Source organism: Eleutherodactylus coqui, chromosome 7 (genome assembly GCF_035609145.1).
Source record: "Eleutherodactylus coqui strain aEleCoq1 chromosome 7, aEleCoq1.hap1, whole genome shotgun sequence".
In the NCBI taxonomy this organism is placed as follows: domain Eukaryota; kingdom Metazoa; phylum Chordata; class Amphibia; order Anura; family Eleutherodactylidae; genus Eleutherodactylus; species Eleutherodactylus coqui.
Genome location: NC_089843.1, coordinates 126,222,212 through 126,242,636, shown reverse-complemented (window position 1 = coordinate 126,242,636; position 20,425 = coordinate 126,222,212). Strand labels below are relative to the sequence as shown.

Sequence of the window (20,425 nt, the reverse complement as noted above, 5' to 3'; positions counted from 1 at the left end):
CATAGGGCCCATATAAAGTGGGCCAACATTAGCATACTAATTCGGCCCAGCCAAATGCACAAGTAATGGCACCATGTCTGCTCTTTTGAGTTTTGTCATTTTTATTCCAGTGCTGCCCTGGTTTTCATTGGATGTGGCTTTACTGCAGTTGGCACCCAGTTTGAGCCCTAATAATTCAGTTTTCCAAGTATAATTTTCCATTCTTCTGCTGCGTGCAATCCACTTACAATTAGTGGCAGAAGGATACGTCCCCCCAACTGTGACTTCCTTTCCCACAATGCCTTGCATAGTCCTGCTCCAATCAGTGCAAGGCAGCATCTAAATGCACGCCCATTTGTAGTAACTAGGAGTGTCCCCATATCTAATCTACCACCTGCGATTAGCCAAATGCCTAACCAAAAGCAGTGGACTGCAAAGGCGCTGAAAGGGAGACGCCTAGTGGCAGCCACTTCAAACTTTTATTTGTGATTTAAAAAAAAAAAAAAAAAAAAATCATATATATTAAAATATATATTTTTTTTTATTTTTCACTTTATATTTTTCATTTATTAATTTTTTACTTTTGTTACTGGTCGGACGCCTATAAAATCAATCTCTCTCTCTCTCTCGCATCTCACATCTATCTATACCCATAGAGAGCGCACAAGTATACAGTATTACAAAGGTTGATGATGTACTGGCTGTACAAAGATCATCAAACGAAGTCTAACTATATTTCCATTCAGCAAGTACCTGGGTTGCTGTAGAATTATATTTAAAAACCTCCATTTCCACACTATGGCCTTGTATAAACAGAGGTTTTATATAGACAAGTACTACAGGCAAAACAGGAAATTAATGAGTATTAATGCACAATATGTATAACACCTTGCAGAGTCTCTTGTGGGAATATACCTCAGAGTTGCATCATGTAAAGACGTTCCCTCGTGTATTACACAACCTCAGTATAGTAACAGACAATTATCACAGCAGAGCCCTGCGAAAGAGACATCAGCCTGTCTTCACAAGAAAACCTTTCGGAGGGACAATCCCGGCATCGTCTGTTCTAAAACTAAGGGCTTGTGGTTCAATTCATAAGAGTACTTTATGTCCCTGTGCACTGTATCTTTAGATCAGATGGAAGCCTCTCAGTGAAAGGGGTGCTACCGAATACATGATTGGAGGAACAGCACCACTTCAACCACATAGTATATGCTTTCTAATACAAAGACATCCCATAAAAAGCATAGTTATGTAGGAATACGACAAAGAAAAGACTTACCAAAAATAAAAAAAATTACTAAGTATAATGAAATTCTAAAAGATGCTAACATGGCATTGTTCACTGCATAGGACTGTAAGACGCGGCCTATGTCTGGGCATAGTAGGCATACAAGGCAGATGGCAGGTGTATGTTCACTGCATAGAACTGTAAGACGCGGCCTATGTCTGGGCATAGTGGGCATACAAGGCAGATGGCAGGTGTATGTTCACTGCATAGGACTGTAAGACGCGGCCTATGTCTGGGCATAGTGGGCATACAAGGCAGATGGCAGGTGTATGTTCACTGCATAGGACTGTAAGACTTGGCCTATGTTTGGGCATAGTGGGCATACAAGGCAGATGGCAGGTGTAAGAACAAATTTTTGTTGCTGAGGGTGCATTCACAAGCTGCTGAATTTGTCATGGATTTTGCTACAAATCTGAAGTAGATCTCACCATTTCAAATGAATTTAAGGTGAAATCCACAGCAGATCAGCGTGGTGTGAGAGCACCCCGAGAGCGGCTTCACACACATTTTTCATGCATTTTTAGCTAAAGCCGGAAATGGATTCAAATTAGAGATGAGCGAACGTACTCGGTAAGGGCGATTTCGCAATCGAGCACCGCGATTTTCGAGTACTTCACTACTCGGGTGAAAAGTACTCGGGGGCGCTGTGGGTGAGCGGGTGGTTGCAGCGGGGAGTGGGGGGGGGGGGGGGGGGGGAGAGGGAGAGAGGGCTCCCCCCTGTTCCCCGCTGCTACCCCCCACTCCCCTCTGCAACCCCCCGCCCCACAGCGCACCCGAGTACTTTTCACCCGAGTAGTGAAGTACTCGAAAATCGCGGTGCTCGATTGCGAAATCGCCCTTACCGAGTACGTTCGCTCATCTCTAATTCAAATGGAACGGCGAGTATAAAAAATGAAGCGTAGCACTTAAACAAAAACAACAAACCGCGCTGTATGTGAAATCACCCAAATGGCGCACCCACACACTGTAGGTTTGTGAAGGCTGATACAACTGTGACATGCAATGACAGCTCAGCTGTATAATACTGCTGAGCATCAGCATCTTACCAAAAACTTATATTGTAACCAGCAAACATGAGAACGTAAGGCAAATCTGTTCAGTGACCGATCCCGCTCTTGTGGTGTTCAGACGTCAAAATAAGACGACCGCAATAAAGAAAAAATCCCAGGTAAAACCTTTTAGATGCAGTATACTCTGCATACATATTTGGGAACACTTTACCTAAGACACCCACTGTAGGCCGGGCTCACACAAACAGGTCCAACTCCGGATGAGAGCTCGGACGGTGACCTGGGTACCCGATTAAACGGTATTGCAGATGACCACAGATGGTCATGCGCAGTACAGGAGGGGAGGGGGTTGTTTGCATTTTCTGTGCCGCCACTAAGCGATGCCCATGCACAATATTAATTGCATATGAGCAGGAGGTTGGACGTTTCCATTGACTGCAATGGAAGTGGTCTGAGCAGAGTATGCTGCAATTTTTCTCCTTTTGTAGAATGTACAATTCGTATCCGCTAGTGAATGGTCCAAGAAATCCTCTGCCCACTGAGGTGAACTCTCATCCATTTAAGCCCCCTGCCCAATAAAAGCAGGTTTACTTTGTTTCCCTGTTACATCTTTTGTTCCCATGTTTTTATTTGGTCTAGTTGCCCTTTTACTTAAGGATTATGCTTGAGTTGGCGTTTTCGAAATTTGGGAGTAAAGGCCGATTTACATGTAATGATTATTGCTACATGCGAGCGATAATAGTTACATGTAAACGCGAGCATTGTGCAGTTTTCACTTGAACAATGATTTTAAAGTGAACTTAAAACCCCTTGTTCATCTAGTGAGAGAAAGTATTTCTCAACAGACTGCACGCTGTTAATGGTATCTTCGCGGGTCGGGAGATAACATTGTAATATTGCAGACAGCCACGAAGAGAACAATGCAACTGTGCACACAGATGGGCATGGGATTAATCACATGCTGGGCTCTGCAAACAGCTCCCGGAGGCCCTTTTACATGCAAATTAAGATAAAAGTGTTAATAACCATTAACACTTTATGCAAATAGATTGCAAAATCTTTCAGTCCTTTAAAAGATAATCTTTGCTTGTAAATGGCCCTTTACAAGGTTTCCTTATGTTTATTTTCTTTGGTTCACTTTATGCCTAGTAACTTGTATGCCAACGAGGGTATTTTGCATATGCTCCTTGATTTTCATGTTTTAGGTCATTCAAAATTGTTTCACTAGATACAAAAGGGCTTAATTCCCTATTTAAAGGATCTCTTGTATGGAAGAAGGCAATAGTAACAAGACTAGTATCCACACAGTTTTCCTCGTTTGCCTCCCTTAAAATTTTCACACAAAAAATATCCAAAAGATCTTTAAAGGGCGTTCTGATAAAAAGGAAGCAGGAGTTGTGATCGTTTTTATGAGTGTGTTGTTTTCAAGTTTACTTACCGACTCAGTGATTGTTTATAGATCCAGTCAAGATAATAAATCTGCCTCTGGGATCAATGTCTCTCTCCCTATAGTTAATGCCTATGCCCCCAATAATTCTTAGATCAGTTTTCTTAACAAAGAAATCAAAAAGATCTATAATCTCCACTCCGGCAAACCAATTATGTACGGAGACTTTAATACTGTCCCTGACCGAGATCTAGACTCAATAGGTCCTAGAGTTAGGACGTCTTCCTCCCTGTCCCTTTGGCTCCATAAAGAGGCCCCAAATGATGCATTTAAGTAGCAAAAAGTCCCTTGCAGAGCATATACATTTTATTCAAGTTGCCACAATAGACTTATTCTCCGTTGACAGATGGCCACTCCCCCCCCCAACCCAATCACCTTCTCCTCAATTAGCACCTCTACTTGGTCCGATCAGTCACCCATTTCATTAACCGTACCCTTAGACACTCAACTCAATGTTAGGTCCTGGAGAGATAATATACTTTTTATGAAAAATCCGCACCATAAATGACTGATAAATAACCAAGAAACGTAAAGAATATTTCCTATTTAATGACGCGCCCGAGACGGACCCTTATTCAATTTGGCATGTTCACAAAGCTTTCATACATGGCATCTTGATAAAAATTGGCACCAAGCATGAGAAACGGAAACAAGCCAGGATTAGCAAACTTCTTGTATAAATTAGTAAAATTGTACTTGAATTGCCATAATCAATTTCTTGGGCTATGCAACGAGCTTAGAAAGATGTTTTTAGAAGATTACGATAAAGATTTAAAATTATTTGGGGCAAAATATTATTCCTCTTAGAATAAACCATCAAAATGAATGGCTACTGCAGTCAAACGTAGACAACCCAAAGCAGACATTCCAGAACTTTATAAATCTGGGAATTCTGTTACTAGAATTGTTCATCCCCAACATACTGCAGATAAATTCACTGACTTCAGCCGAATGCAGGCGGCTCGGTCAGATTCCAACTGTGAAATTCTCGCAGCGGGATGCGATCCATACCCCTGTAGTGACCTCCGGCTTACCTGTCCGGTGTCTTCACTCTGCGCTGTGGATGTGCCGGCTGGCGCACAGCCGCACATAGCTGGCGCGTCATAGATCTCCGAATCCTACAGTGCAAATACGCCCGTGTGCATTAGGCCTTCTACTCTGTATTGTATAACGGGAAAGATGACCTACTACTTAACCTACACATTCTCTGATTAGGAGTTGTTTTTTTTTAAATAAAAAAAAAAAAAAAAAAAATTTTAAACTCTCCACAGACTCTCCCCTCTCCAATCCATCCTGAATGTGGCAGCCAGGCTCATCTTCCTGTCCAGCTGCTACTCAGATGCCTCTGCCCGTTAAATACAGAATTCAATTTAAACTCGCTACCTTCATCCACAAAGCCCTCCACAGCGCAGCGCCCCCCCCTACATTGCCTCCCTCATCTCAATCCATCAACCAGCCCGGGGCTCTCCGCTCTGCTAACGAAACCAGACTGAGCGCCCCTTTAATTCGAACTTCTCATTCCCGCCTCCAAGACTTCTCCAGAGCAGCACCGGTCCACTGGAACTGCCTCTATTGTCTTCCATGCAAATAGTAATAAGCCATCTCTCAAGCCACGAGATCTCCTGGTTAGGTTGTGGTGTTGTTTACAAGATGCCAATTCTCTCTCCCCAATATTCTCTATTATTTCTGGACGATCACCATCCCTATTAGCTAATAGGAAGATTCCAAATACAACTCAAATATTATATTGCATAAAAAAAACCTAGGTTCGCCTTGTCTATTACTCACCTTCACTGTAAACTGGTGGGGGGCAAGGGTGGTCTGGGCATACCAGATCTATGCTCCTAGTATTATGCTACATCTCTTAATTAAACGGGGACTCCTATTCCTCAGAGTTCAGATGGTCATCTATAGAATTGTACTTTAATTGCTGGCTTCCCAAACCACTTCTATTCGTGCATGCATTAACGATCTCAAATGTAACAGCCTTGTACTTTCCCTTCGGAGAAATCCCCCCCACCCCCCAGGTGATGGCAACTATTCAAGTTTTAAATTGTCGTCTTGGGGAGAAAATTACTGTACAAGTTCCTCTGGAGACTCAAGAGCATTGTTCCTGACTTGAGGGTGTCCAGTTAGGTTATGAAAGCATGAGTCACTTTTATGGCAGATCTTGACCATAGCAACAAAATTAAGATTTTTTTTTAAACTCAGGTTAGAATGTGGAATTTCTGGTACGGATCTTTTTAAATTTATCCAGATTTGCTCCCTTTTGAAAAACGCTAAAAAGATAAATTTGAAGTCATTATCCTTTTAAAACTACACTGAATATTATCCAAAAAGTCATAAGAATGAGGGGGGGGTCAAACCTGTTGTATCGACTGAGTTGAAAAAAGTGAAAAAAGTGAAGTAAAAAACGACAAGACCGTGCAAAAGTATTCTATTACATGTAATTTTGCAGATTTAAATACATTTGCAGGACTAGTGTTTCTCAGTGCAACAAAGCAAGTTTCCAGGATGAACATAATATATGTAAGGTGGGAACTTTGGAGACAAGATTTTATTTTCACAATCTGTTAACTGCTTTTGCAGCAGACACTGTACTAGGAAATATCTACATATTGTCCTATAAGAACCTTCATATTAAAGCACAGAAGTTTATTTTGCAGTCAGTCATTCTCTTGTGTGCTCTCTGCTTTACTTGTTGTATCCAATAGGAAGTAGACATACAAACAATGGGAGGAAGCACATGCTGACTGATGGTGAGAAGGTGGGGAATATGCCGATAGTCATGCACGCACTTGTCTTCAATCATTAAATCCCAACAAGAGCGAAACTTTGCACACTTACTACAAAAGGGAAAATGTAATGTTTGACTACAGCAGTATGCTTCCAACTCCAGTCCTCAAGCCCCCCCCCCCCCCCAACTCCAGTCCTCAAGCCCCCCCCCCCCCCCCCCCAACTCCAGTCCTCAAGCCCCCCCCCCCCCCACTCCAGTCCTCAAGCCCCCCCCCCCCCCTGCTGTAGTCAAACATTACATTAGACAAGTGCGTGCATGCCTATGACTATCGGCATATTCCCCACCTTCTCACCATCAGTCAGCGTGTCCTTCCTCCCATTGTTTGTATGTCTACTTCCTATTGGATACCACAAGTTAGGTAGGAGCCCTAATTGAGCATATGAAGAGATTTGTGAATCAAGCTGGGCACAGAGAATCGGAAAGGGAGCAGACCAGCGAACACGTCTCTCAACGCCAACTGGTTTTCAACATGCCTAATCCTTTGTTCTCATGCGAGATAAGCCACCACTAATGGTGTATGGCAGCGGCTTATTCCCCTCTTCCTGTTAAGGACACACATACAATAAGAACAGACATAAAGGGGTCTGGTGGAATAGCTGTGAGATGAACAAGTGTTTGGCTGTCAACCATCTAAAAGGTCACCTAAAGGGATATCATTATCAAACCTATCAGTAGATTAAATTAATGTCAATATGTGCTATCAAAAAACTGCAATAGCAAACCTTTCCTCATGAAGCTAGACTTCAGCATGTTACATTTCCTGAACACTTTGATTCCGTTACCTGGAGCCGATGTGTACTAGATTCTACTTTGTTATTTTCTCTGCAAACCAGATTCAATTTACGCAAAATAGTGTTAAATTTCTTTCAATTTAGTAGTCATAGAAACAGGATAAATGTAGTATTAAAATAGAACCTAATGATACCTTTACAAAGATTTTAACCAATTACACCCTTCCCCAGCGTACTTTGTAAAATAGAACCACAAGGCGTGAATATGTCTAGTAGCTCCCCCTTATGATTATGTCCATACAACAGTGACGTTCACCTCGGGAGCGGCTGGTAAGGCTGAAACCATCATCATCTACTTGGCCGACAACAGAGTGATGACCAATCCGTTGCTTGCTTAATGTAATGTATCACAAGAAGTATGAAAGGATTTGCAAATGAAGAAGCAGCTTAAAAGGCCCATTTACACTGGATGAGTGCCAGGCAAACGATGCCCGACACTCGTCCCCGTGTTCCTCGCTCCCGTGCTCCTGCACTGGAGCTAGCACATCTGGCTCACACACAGAGCGGCCAGCAGGGAGGGAGGAAGAGGGGCAGGGGCGGTGCAGGAGTTCTCTCCTCTCGTTCCCCCGCCCCTCTCCATTGAGATACACAGCGGCTGTTTACTACTGAACGGCCGCTGTTTAAACTGAACGATGAGCTTCATTGCTGATCTTTTATGCAGCATAAACGATCAACGATTAAGCTCATCGTTCAGTTTAAACAGCCGCCGTTCAATAGCGAATGTCCGCTGTGTATCTTAATGGAGAGGGGCGGGGGAACAAGGAGAGAAATCTCCTGCACTGCCCCTGCCCCTCTTCCTCCCTCCCTCCCTGCTGGCCGCTCTGTGAACCAGCCAGCTGTGCTAGCTCCTGTGCAGGAGCTAGGGAGCGCAGAGGCACAGGGACAATTGTTTGCCCGACACTTGTCCAGTGTAAATGGGCCTTAACCCCTTAAAGATCAGCATGTTTTGGTCCTAAACAATAAAACACTTAGAGATTTCACCCATGTGGTGGTTTTACAGCTCTATTTTTTTTCTTCTGCTACCAAAATTATTTTTGCTGCATGTTTTTCTGTGACGTAGGGCTTTTTCCCCCCATTTTGTTTTGTTTTATAAAGCATAAAAAGCTTTAAAAAACAAACAAAAAAAAAACTATAGATGAAAAAATAAATAAGTTACTACATTACACTAACGTAAACTACAGGAATGGGTTCCTTATTTTGTTTTGAGAGATATGTGACTTAAGGGGGGGACATAAATGAAAAAAATGCAGAATACATATAAAACCTCTAGGGGGCCATTCATAATTTCACACTTTTCCACTGTAGCTGAACATCCATAGGTACCCTAGTAAAAGGGAAAAACATCGCCCTGTACTGACATCAGTCACTAAGAGATCTGATTAAGGACGGCTAGGACCCTGCAGCTCTTCTGTGGCAGGGGGCACCGGTGGTCACGTGATCACCAGGTTGACTAGTGGAAGCAACACTTCCGCTTCATCTCTTCACTACATAGTGCTCATTGAGAACTATGTAGCCTATAAAAGAGAAAACACAGAAGTGGTAAAAAAAAAAAAAAAAAAAAGCCATTGCCTTCTCCACCGGGTCCTCGGCTGGGACTAACAGCCAAGGAGCCAATCTGCTCCTGCCACATTGTAGGAGCTTTAATCCCACGCTGTATTTTTTGCTATCGGCTGGGATAAAAGCCCAGGACCAAGCGCCGTAAAATTTACAGCGCTTGGTTCTTGAAAGGTCAAGGAGCCGCGTGGAGCTATTAGCAAGTCTTGATTTCACCCAGTGGCAGCACAATCAGTGAGCAGGGTTTTCCTCTGTCAGAGATGGAATACAGGAAGCAACAGCAATGCAGAAATCGCCAGGAAGTTATATAAAAACACAGGGCAACGCCAAAAGAATGGTACTCATACAGCACTTGACAGACAACGGCCAGAATGACATAAAAACATAGAAGAACTCCCAAGTTTTAAATGTTCCTTACAGATGCTTGATGAAGGTGTCGCAGGTGACACTAGACAACCTAAAACACCAACATCTCTGCCACGGCGAACCAATCATAGAGGTTCTGTTAGACGCATCTGGGCAAAACTGGACTGCCAGCATGCCATCTGCCGTGGCACCAACAGCGCCCCCATCCAACATCTGTAAGGTGCATTATAAACTTTTTCATGTCATTCTGGCTGTTATCAAGCCATGTCTGAATAAATCAGCTTTAACTTTGTGTTATTCTCTTTGAATCACCCTGTATATACTGGTGTATACATATACGCATGCACTTGTATCTTTGTAACTATCAGGGCCTACATTCACATACAACCCCAGAGACACAGAGCTTTTCTGGGACTTAAATGCTCATTGCACTTGTAGACAATTTGTGATCTGACAGCCAATGTGATAACTAGCAAAGTGCAAAGCACTGCATTTACCTAAAGTGACATTTCTGTGCTGAGAAAATAAATAAATAAAATCACATTAAATGCTGGCCACTAGGGGTCTCACTTCCTTCTAAACTCATGTGCACTGCAATTACCAAGTAAAATCCCTAACAATAGCCTGTGCAGGATAAAGAACGAAGACGCGTCACTTGCATGTATCCCTCCGCCACATCGCTTGCTCATTATGGTACATAGTACATTGATACAAGAGCAACTACATTCGGGTCACAAAAAAGTAATCAGGCACCACATTCTTATGAAAGCGGTTTAAAAAAAAAAAATCTACATATCTTTGTTGCCCATAGAAGCCAATCACACAACAGCTTTCACTTATACTGCTGAGGTAAAGTGAAAACTGAGCTGTGATTGGTGGCTATGGGCAACAGTTTTTTTTTTAGTCAGCTCTCATAAGAGTGTATTGCCTGGCTACTTTGTGACCAACCCTGTATTATTTGCTATTGTATCAATGTACCATGTACAAGGAAGAAACTATTGTTTAGAGCAGGAATGCTGCCTTCCAATAGGTGGCGCTGCAGAGGTATTGCTCCCTCTCCCTTATTTGCATATTACCCAGGGGAGCATTAATGGCCTTATAAGTCTTCTCATTCACTCATAGGTGCTCTACCTAAGAAGAAAAGATAGCGTTCCCGAGTCATGTCACAGGCCAGGCCAGAAACCTACTGTACAGTGATGAAGGGAAAATACCCTGAAACAGCTGTCTGTGCATGGATTCTGACTTGGCTTTCAATTCCCAGTCATTGTTACAAGGCTGGTAATAAAAAGTCTAACATTGATTTGCAGGAATGCTGCCATCCAATAGGTGGCGCTGCAGAGGTATTGTTCCATCTTCCTTATTTGCACATTATCCAGTGGAGCATGAATGGCCTTATAAAGGCCCTTTTAGACAACGATTTTCACTCAAAAATTGCCCAAACCCATCTTTTGAGCGATAATCGTTGTGTCCAACTGCACTGACATTGTGCAGTTATTGTTAAGCCGTCACTGATCTTTCAGCATGCTGAAAGATCAGCGATAAGTTGTCAGGGATTCATAGTGGGATACAGCTAATACTATTGTTTCAGCTGTATCCTGCTCCCTGATGACAGGCTGGGTATGAAGTACAGAGTGGTCCAGCTGTGCTTCTCCATACCCCGCTCGGAGCGCTCAGCTGTATAACAGTTAGGTGCTCCGAGCGGGGAACAGCTGGATGCAGAAGACAAGCGAGGCCACCCCGCTTGTCTTCTGCATCCTCTCCTCGGCTGTATAAGTCAGGCGCTCCGAGCGGGGAACAGCTGGATGCAGAAAGCAAGAGGCCCCACTGGTCTTCTGCATGCATTGCTCAACGTTTGAGTGATCACCTTGCGCTGTTAAGCACACAACGATTATTGCTCAAAAATCGCTCAACAGATTTTTAGAGCGATAATAGTTGTGTCTAAACCAGCATTAAGTCTCACCACTTTCTAGGTGCTCTCCCTAAGGAGAAAAGAGAGCATTCCTGACCTATTTTTACAACAAACACTACATGGAAAATGTAACTAATCCTGCATATTTTAACAGATAAGATTGAGAAGAGACAATGGAGGAGGGGAATAACTCATGCTGCCCATTGAAGACTATGTAGAGGGGATTGGTGGAGAGAGAGAGACTCACACAGATGTGCTCCAGCTAATGATAATACAGTAAATAAATTATGCCCCTTTTACACGAGGTGATTCTCATTTAAATGAGCACATGAGTGAGTGATGTCACTGCTGGTTGTATAGACCGGCAGAGCACCGCTGAGAATCACTCACTTCTTACTTAGGGCTTCACATTCTATGATAAACACTGAGCGGGAGCGTTTACACGTAGCGAGAAGTGAGGGAATTAGTGAGGATTTTTATGCAGCCTGACACTGAGGAACAAACTAAATGCAAATGAAAAGTGGACGATGGTTTGTGTTCAGACGTAACAATTATCTCGCACTTTCGTTCGTTTAAATGAATTCTGCGCGACAATTACATGTAAATGGGCCATTAAGTTACTGAAGTTATATCCGCACTGCTACCAATAGATGGAAGACTGACGAGTCAGGTCCGTGTGTGCTTCAAGAAAATGAAGATATCCTGCTCTTCTCTGCACAATGCATAGAAAACAGGACAGTCTATCACCAATTCAAGGCCCATTTACACCAGCCGATAAATGCAAAAAAAAAATTGGCGATCGTTTTAGCGATCTTCGGTGCGTATAAATGTGCGCCAATCACGCGCTTTTCGTGCACTGTTAGCTGATCGGTAAATTCAGTCCAACCTAAAAAGCGTTGTTCAGCCTTGTCAGCAGTTCTCCACGGGGAGTGCTGATAGCATTGTTTCCCCTATTAAGTGCATTCAGCTAAGGCTTCGTTTGCACACTTAATTGCTCTTAAGTAGCTGAGTAGCTACTTAATACTTTAAGCAAAATGATCGCTCAAAGCTGTCACTCAAACTGTCTTTTGAGCGATTATCTACTGGTGTAAAGGGGGCCTTTAGGGAAAACGAAACGCAAAACTAGAAATATACTTTTTTGTACATTACATGAATGTGGCCATTGGGAAAAATTGTTCAGGATACCCAATTGTTCCAAACAGTATTTGTAAATGGGTGTAGAATAAATCTATACAAAAGACATGGGTATGTTTCCCTGACCATAATTAACAGGTAATGTGGAAACTGTAAATTCATCGAAGTAGAGCCGAGCTCACAAGAGCATGTTGTAAACCACTGCATGAGCCGGCCTACCGCCATGTATAGTAGTGGTTTTTCACAGCGCATCTCACGTAGACCGTCATGTGCAGTCTGACTTTTTTTTTTTTTAAATTTTATTTCCCGCTTAACGATGTTGCATATAAACCCTGCGCATACGCAATATAACTGCGTGTGTACAGTGTTTATTACACGCCCAGACACTACAATAGGGCTTTATCATGCGTAATATGCTGTAAAATAGAACATGCTTTCTTCCTTTTTACGCCCATATTATATGCAATGTATATATGTAAGAGTGAATGGATCAATGAAAATCAATGAACTTCCATTGACTCCTTTGACCGCGTAATACGCTATTAAATTCCGCTCGTGTGTGCCTGCCCTCAAGCACTTGTACAATTACAGTGCCTCATAGCCGTTCCGGAGCTAGGGATAGCCGGATAAAGGCTAGACATGCCCATTTACCACACTCAACACAAGTGAAACGGACAAGTAATGCCATCTACTTTTCCTGAAATAAACTCGCCCGGGTTATCTAAACTCAACTGATAATTACAATAAATAACATTTCATAGGAAAATTGTAAGAAAGCAATAAACAGAAAATATATTTTAATACAATTACCTCACCGCTGCCTTCAGCCTTGCATATGGCAATACAGATGGCGCCAGACTACTCCATGTCAGGATCATTACAGGATAAGGAGTTGAAGGAAACTGGGTCACAGGAGATGTACTCCCGGAATGCCCATATTACATCTCTGTTATACAGGCTTAATTGTAGGAAGTAGAAAAGTGGAGAAAGTTGAAATGCTGCAGCTCACCTGCGAACTCCAAGGCCGCTCTCACATGTGCCTTTTACCGCAGCGTTTTGAACACCACTGTAATACGCTCCCATTGTCTTCAACTGAGCCTCGCAGTCATGTGCTCGATTTTCGAGCACTATCTGCTATTTTTTAGCAATCAACGCACCTCATCACCCATCACAATGATGGGCGTGCGTTAAAACCCGCTGTCTGAGGCAGTAACCTGCATCTGAAGACAGAAGTAAAAATCACTGCGTTTTGCCGACGGCATGTGAGAGAGCGGCCTGAAACATCATTTGTTATAGAAAACCTGCTACACAGCAGTGGAGATTATTCTAATATAATAGGTAAAAAAAATATGCTAAAAAGGTAAACAAAAAGGCACAACGTGTGATCTAATACATTATGTAAAGAGTGTCGGCCACTTCTCCGGACATGTCCTATAGCCCAGTCACAAGGGCGGATTTATCGGTCTGTGTGCTGTCTGTAATTTTTTTTAATGGACTTATTACGAACAGCACATGGACCTCATTAACGGGACTTGCTGTAATGAGACATGCTCTTTTATGTGGAGCTATGCTGCATGCAAAAATGCTGTGGCAGGTCCTATTTTAGTCCATTTTACAGACCCCAAAAATAAAAGTTAAAGGGGTTGTCCGGCGCCGAAATGGGGTTTTTTTTTTTTTCAATAGCCCACCCGTTCGGCGCGAGACAAACCCGATGCAGGGGTTTAAAAAAAACAAAACGGATAGTACTTACCCGAATCCCCGCGCTCCGGTGACTTCTTACTTACCTTGCGAAGATGGCCGCCGGGATCTTCACCCACAGTGGACCGCAGGTCTTCTCCCATGGTGCACCGTGGGCTCTGTGCGTTCCATTGCCGATTCCAGCCTCCTGATTGGCTGGAATCGGAACACGTGACGGGGCGGAGCTATGAGGAGCAGCTCTCCAGCATGAGTGGCTCCATTCAGAAGGGAGAAGACCGGACTGCGCAAGCGCGTCTAATCGGGAGATTAGACGCTGAAATTAGACGGCACCATGGAGACGGGGACGCCAGCAATGGAACAGGTAAGTGAATAACTTCTGTATGGCTCATATTTAATGCACGATGTACATTACAAAGTGCATTAATATGGCCATACAGAAGTGTATACCCCCACTTGCTTTCGCGGGACAACCCCTTTAAGTGTAGAAAAATAAATAAATGTGCTTTTACAACGTGGTAATAGTTGGTGCAGTCTTGACTTAGAGTAAATAATTGTATTTCAAGTGAAATTCATAATTGGCAGCACAACTCCGTTCTAAGAAGAAATGCTCCAGACTTATTTTATGGGACTACAAGTACCTTCTGGAACAGACCTGTCCGCGGAGCAGAGGTCCTTCTGCCAGTGCAGTGAAGAAAGTTGGCACCTTGTTGAGTAAGTTTTGGTACACTTTCTGCAGAAGGCACTGGAAACTCTACTGGGCAATTAAAAAAGGATTCTACTACACCACGAGCAGCACACTGTCTCTGCCTAACAATATATGAAAAAGTGCTCTCCGTTGCCATTCATAAAAAGGATTTCCACTTTTTCTAGAAAACTTACAAAAAAAAAAAGACGTTATTTTCATTGATACATTTAAAAACTAAAGAATCAAAGATCAGCGATGCGAGTCTGTAGCTCAGATACTGGTGGGAAGACATTAGCACCAAACAAGTGCAAGTACTTATCAGGGAGATCTTTGTGCAAAAAACATACAATTTTTCTAGTAAATGGATATTGTTTCAACTGCACCTTATTGACACAGTGTGAAGAAGTAAATAAGCCGTCAGCATTCTGTTGCTCCAAGAGTCCAGCTGATGCCAAAATCATCTTTACTTAAGAGAACGAAGTCCAATATTTTCACTCATGATTTGTAAAGGAGTTTCTTGGTTTAAAACAATCAGAGCTCAAAAAGTAGTAGTAATTGCTAACTAATTGTTTACGGTCGGGCTCCTCAAGATCTAATGTAACGGATATTTTATGATGATTCTTATAAGAAAATGAATTCTCTACGATCATGCGATTTAACCCCATTTGTAAGGCAACATACTACTGAAATCCGTGAGAATCCTCATCTGCAGGGCACTCGGGAGTAATAAGCAATGAGTAAAGAGACAATGGCGGCTATTGTAGCACCGTGCCTGACACTACAGTGAGAAATCATGGAGACGCAGTGGGCAGTTAGTTATAGAAAACCTGCTATATAGATTATTCTAATATTTAGGCAAGAGAATATATATGCACACGCACTAAAAAGTAGCATTCTAGGCCCTATTCTACTTTTAATTTTGGAGTTCCCCAAGTCTGCACATATTTAGTCTCTCTTAAGTCTCATCTGTGTATAATACAATAAACCCATTGAGGCTAAAGCTTCATTCCCAAAGCATTTTTCCTTTCCCCTTGGGATTACATCTCCATTGGATCCCAAGCCCAAAAATTTAGTAGCCAAATAAAATTCTTAGTCGCCAAATTAAGAGAAATAAATAAATAAAATAAATGTAATTTCACACACACACACACACACACACACACACACACACACACACACACTATTGTTGGAAGATGTAATGTGTACAGTTGCCCGTTCCCGCATCTCCAGTGCAATAGAATTGATATTTCGCCACCTAAACGCAGGTGGAGAAATATTTATTATGCCCAACATCTGTATAATGAATGCATACAGACGAAAATTCAACGGCGAGATTTCCTGTAGAATTTCCGCCGTTGCACGCTGCCATCGGATTGCATTGCTTTATGCAATCCTATGCAGACAGCAGCGATTTGACCACGTGAAAACTCACGTGGTGAACAAATCACAGTATGTCCTACTTCTGTGTGGGCCCGCACAGAAACATCACCACTGATGTGCCAGCCAGCACATCACAGAGCAGAGAGAAGACGCCGGGTCACTGCAGGGGCACGGGTCGCATCCCGCTGCAAGAATTCTCATAGCGGAATCCGACACGGCCGTCTGCATTCACCTACATCATAGTGTTTGAGTTGACTAGTATGAGACCTTTCACAAGGGATGGGATAGCCTGCATGGCTTACCACAAGCCGCTGCAAGTTCAGCCCAAAAATACGCAGGCTACACGCAGATTTCAGTATGGAATTCTGTAATGTGTGCATTGTGTGGGCCAATTCCAGCCGATAGGTGCCGGCTGCACCATCTCTTCCTGTGTTTTGAAGGGGAAGAAATCTTGGATGCAATTGTAGCCTATGGCCATATTCACATGGGGTGGAATTTACAGCACAAAATCCAAGTCAGAAATCAGGACAATTTGGTGCAGAATTTGGCACAGATCCTGTATAGAACTGGTGGGTACACTACATACCACACTGCTTGTTTTTGATCTGGGAAAAACCCTTTCTAAGCTTATGTGATATAGGTTATGTAAAATGTCATAAAAACAAAGTTTTAAAAGCGTAAAAATAGTGGAGGTGGGGGAATATACACAGAAACAAGCCGCTGTTCTCCACAATACTACTGCATTAAAAATATATTAAAACATTAGGTATGGCAGGCTTCTCTGTGCTCAGAAAAGAGGCGTTTGGGGACTTGTTCTGTGTTTCTACATGTACAGCGCTCGCCATCAAATCTAGGAACATGCTGATTTGAGCATATTTTGAAGGGGGGCAGGCAGCAACGTGGGGACATGTTATTTTTAACTTTTCATTTACTGTTAGCTTCTTTGTAATTAACTTTCCAGCTAACATTTGTTGGACTTGTTCAGGGAGTATATCAGCAACAGCTGGAGAGCGGCCTTACTTACAGGCCAGCACTGCGGCGCTCACTACACCTCATTTATTACATTTTACCAGAGATGAAAAGACAGTAAACTGAGCAAGATTTGTGTGTCTCAAAGTATAGAGGACTTAGAAACTAATACATTACTTCATATATTAGTACATTCCTTGTGATGAAGACACAGAATTGGTCTAAATCCACCTTCTCGATAGCTCCAACGGTAGAAGGCCTTATGGTGTGTTGTGCCATATTCACTATAGAAAAAGGCAAGAGTTGTACTTGGGCATTTATCGTATGGTGGCTTTATCCTGTAACAGGCTCTAGATGCAGCCATGCATACATTAACCTCTTAGTGACCAAGCCTGTTTGCGCCTTAATGACCAGGCCAAAATTTGGAAATCTGACATGTCTCAGTTTAACATAGAATAACTCCGTAAAGGTTTTGCATATCCAAGTGATTCTGACATTGTTGTACTTCATTTAGGTGGTAAAAAAAGACCCATCAAATTTGCGTATATTTACTGAAAGCGCTAAAATTTGGAAAATTTGGGAAAAAATAAAAATGTATATTTTTAACCGCAATATATGTCAAATATGTGCAAACATCTTGCACTATTTTTTTGATGAGATAGGCATTTCCTTTTTATTCAATTCTGGAAGCACATTTGTAAAAAGAAAAAAAAAAAATTTAATGACAGCTTTTTTCTTTGTTTCAAGCAGGAAAAACAGGGGAGACTGATCTCAAATTATATAGCACTAGTTCTTCTGTGCTCAGCAATACCACCCACTGCAGCCCCAAAATGCTTACACATGGTTAGGCCTATAATGGAGGGAACACCCATTGGATTTCAGGACACAACTGAATAAATTCCAGGCCCCATTGCACACTTGTGCAGAAAAAAAAATTGACTCCCTAGGAGAAAAAAAAACAACCCAAAAAATAAAAAAAATAAACTGACAGATCAGGAAGTGTTAAGAAACTATACAAGTTAGACAGCACATGACAGCGTGCACGAAATACGCTGTCGCACACAGTGATAAGTTGCTACCATACTGTAGCGATTTCATGCACTAGGGTGGAGCATCAGGTGTAGCAACCACAGGTCTGGAGAGTAGTCGGGAGGAAGCAGGAGGTAGTCAACAGATAGTCACGGTTTGCAGTCCAAATGAAGGAGGTGGGTAGCGTAGTCAGAAGCAAAGCCAGGAATCAGCAACAGGAGGTCTCGGTTTGCAAATGGATAAGTCGGGTAGCATAATCTGAAGGAAAGCTAGAGGTCGGTATCAGGGGGTCTTGTAGAAATAGTGAAGGAACAGGCTAGTGGGGCTTGTGCAAACGGTGCTGTGGAGCAGAATAATCACGCGCTGAGGGAGTGGCAGGGACAGGCTTTTATAGGAAGTGCAATAAAGACAGAGGTGGGATCAGGACCAAGAGGCAGGAACTAGGTAACAGATCAATAAACACGTCTAAGAGCCATGGGAGGGGAATGGTCGACAGACTGGATAGCTCAGTAGTGAGAGCTACTAACTGGAGCACAGGAAGCCCTGGTTCAATTCCTGGTCCCTGGTTCGACATAGCACCAATAGGCCAGCTCACATGGCGGTAAACGGCTGCGTTATTCCGATGTTTTATGTCTCATGGAGACACCACAGAAAATTCAGCCTGATGGAAAATTCAGTACAAATTAAATGGGAACAGGGGAGGTACAGCCAAGTAGCGGCAACCTTATATCTGCTGCTTTGGACCCTCTTTGTCCCATGCATCAATTCCACAGTAAACACAACAACATGCATAGAGCTGGTTTACCAGCCAGGACTGCAGCTCCGCCCACAGCTCACAGGTCCTACAACTTACTAGCACCAACCTTCTGGCTAGAGTGCTGAATAAGTTGGCTGAATAAGCGCTGCGGAATAAGTTGGCGCTATACAAATAAAGATTATTTATTATTATTATTAGAGTGCCAGAGAAATCTGCTGAAGCTGCAGATGTGACTTTCCAGCACTCAGAACTAGTGTTCCTGCTCCTGTCCTCCCTTCATGCACTGCTCATAGGATGTTGGAAGCTATGGACAAGAGGGGGGAGTAAATGCAGACAGGACATCAGAGGAGTGTAGAAATTAGGTGGAGGGTCATGTGACATTGCTGGTAAATGAAAAAAGTAGCTAGACCAGGAGCAGTGACCCCATTACAAAATTCACCTTTTGTGATGTACATTAGATTCTAAAGTGTTAGTCTGTCCCCGGAACACCCCTTTAACCTCAGTCCTGGGGAAGGGGAACATGTGTCCTGAAGAACCTGCAGAATGGAACTGAAGGTAGACACCAATGCATTTTATTGACTCTGCAAAAGAAAAAAAAATCCTGTTGTGCTAGTCGTTAATCCTGTAAAACCACCACTTTGCAAGTTACTCACAAGCGATTTTTTTTTTTTAAACACATTTTTTAGGTTCTGGGCAGAGGTGTGCTGTCATTTTAGAACAGCCCAAACACTAACAAAGCAGCATATATTAGTGAGCGAGTAAATTATTAACAAAGCTTTCTGCACAATGCTAAGCAGCGAAACCTAAAACCAAGCTTTGAGCAGAAGGACCATGCTTCCTATGCAGATCAAGAACTGTAACCGAGCCTGAGGATCATGGAGACACCACGGTTTCTAAGTCCTAATCACCTAAAATGTGGTCGCAGAGAAGTTGGCCAGCCAAACTTTACAAAGCGATACCTTACTTCCTCCTCCAAGGTTCTTATTTCAAACCTGAAAAACCAGTTAGACAGAATCAGAGTAGACTTTGATGTGTAAATGAAGAAGGCAGTAGAAGCATAAAACTAGCAAAATAACAACCATTTCCCTAAATGCTGCGCCCCTCACACCAACTGGAAGAACGTAGCAACAGAACGTCTTCTGAACGTCATACTTCTAATGAACGGACTGCAGCAGCAGGAGACGTAGACTAATCCATCCCTCGGTCACCCTCAAACTCAATACAGTGAGCAAGTTCACAAACTTTATTATAATTTTAAAATACTGGACATCAATAATTCTTGTTACATCTCCATAGAGGCCAGAGCATCAGCGAGACACAGAACGCACCAGTTCAGGCACTTCATTCATGTAAAACAGCTGCAATGGAAACACCCAACGCTCATCCGGAGGTGAAGGCTGGGTCTCCTCATGGCCTATTATCCATGGTTTAATTGCAGTTTTTCAGCATTTTTTAACAGCAATTAAAGGGAACCTGTCACCGCTGTTCTGTAAAAATCAAACTGTATAAATGGGGATGTGCCAACGAAAATTTTGAAAATGCATGGCAGACGAAAGATCCTTCGCCCCTCAAGAGTCTAAGTTGGCGTATGTGAAGGACATTTTAACAAGAATTGGCAGAGGTCATCTG

The 20,425-nt window shown here is 42.7% G+C and overlaps 1 protein-coding gene across 2 annotated transcripts in view; it reads right to left on the bottom strand.

Annotated features, from left to right (window-relative positions):
- The window catches only part of LRBA (LPS responsive beige-like anchor protein), a 503,130-nt gene that overhangs the window by 464,776 nt on the left and 17,929 nt on the right, over positions 1 to 20,425 (bottom strand). The gene's annotated exons all lie outside the window — the stretch shown is intronic.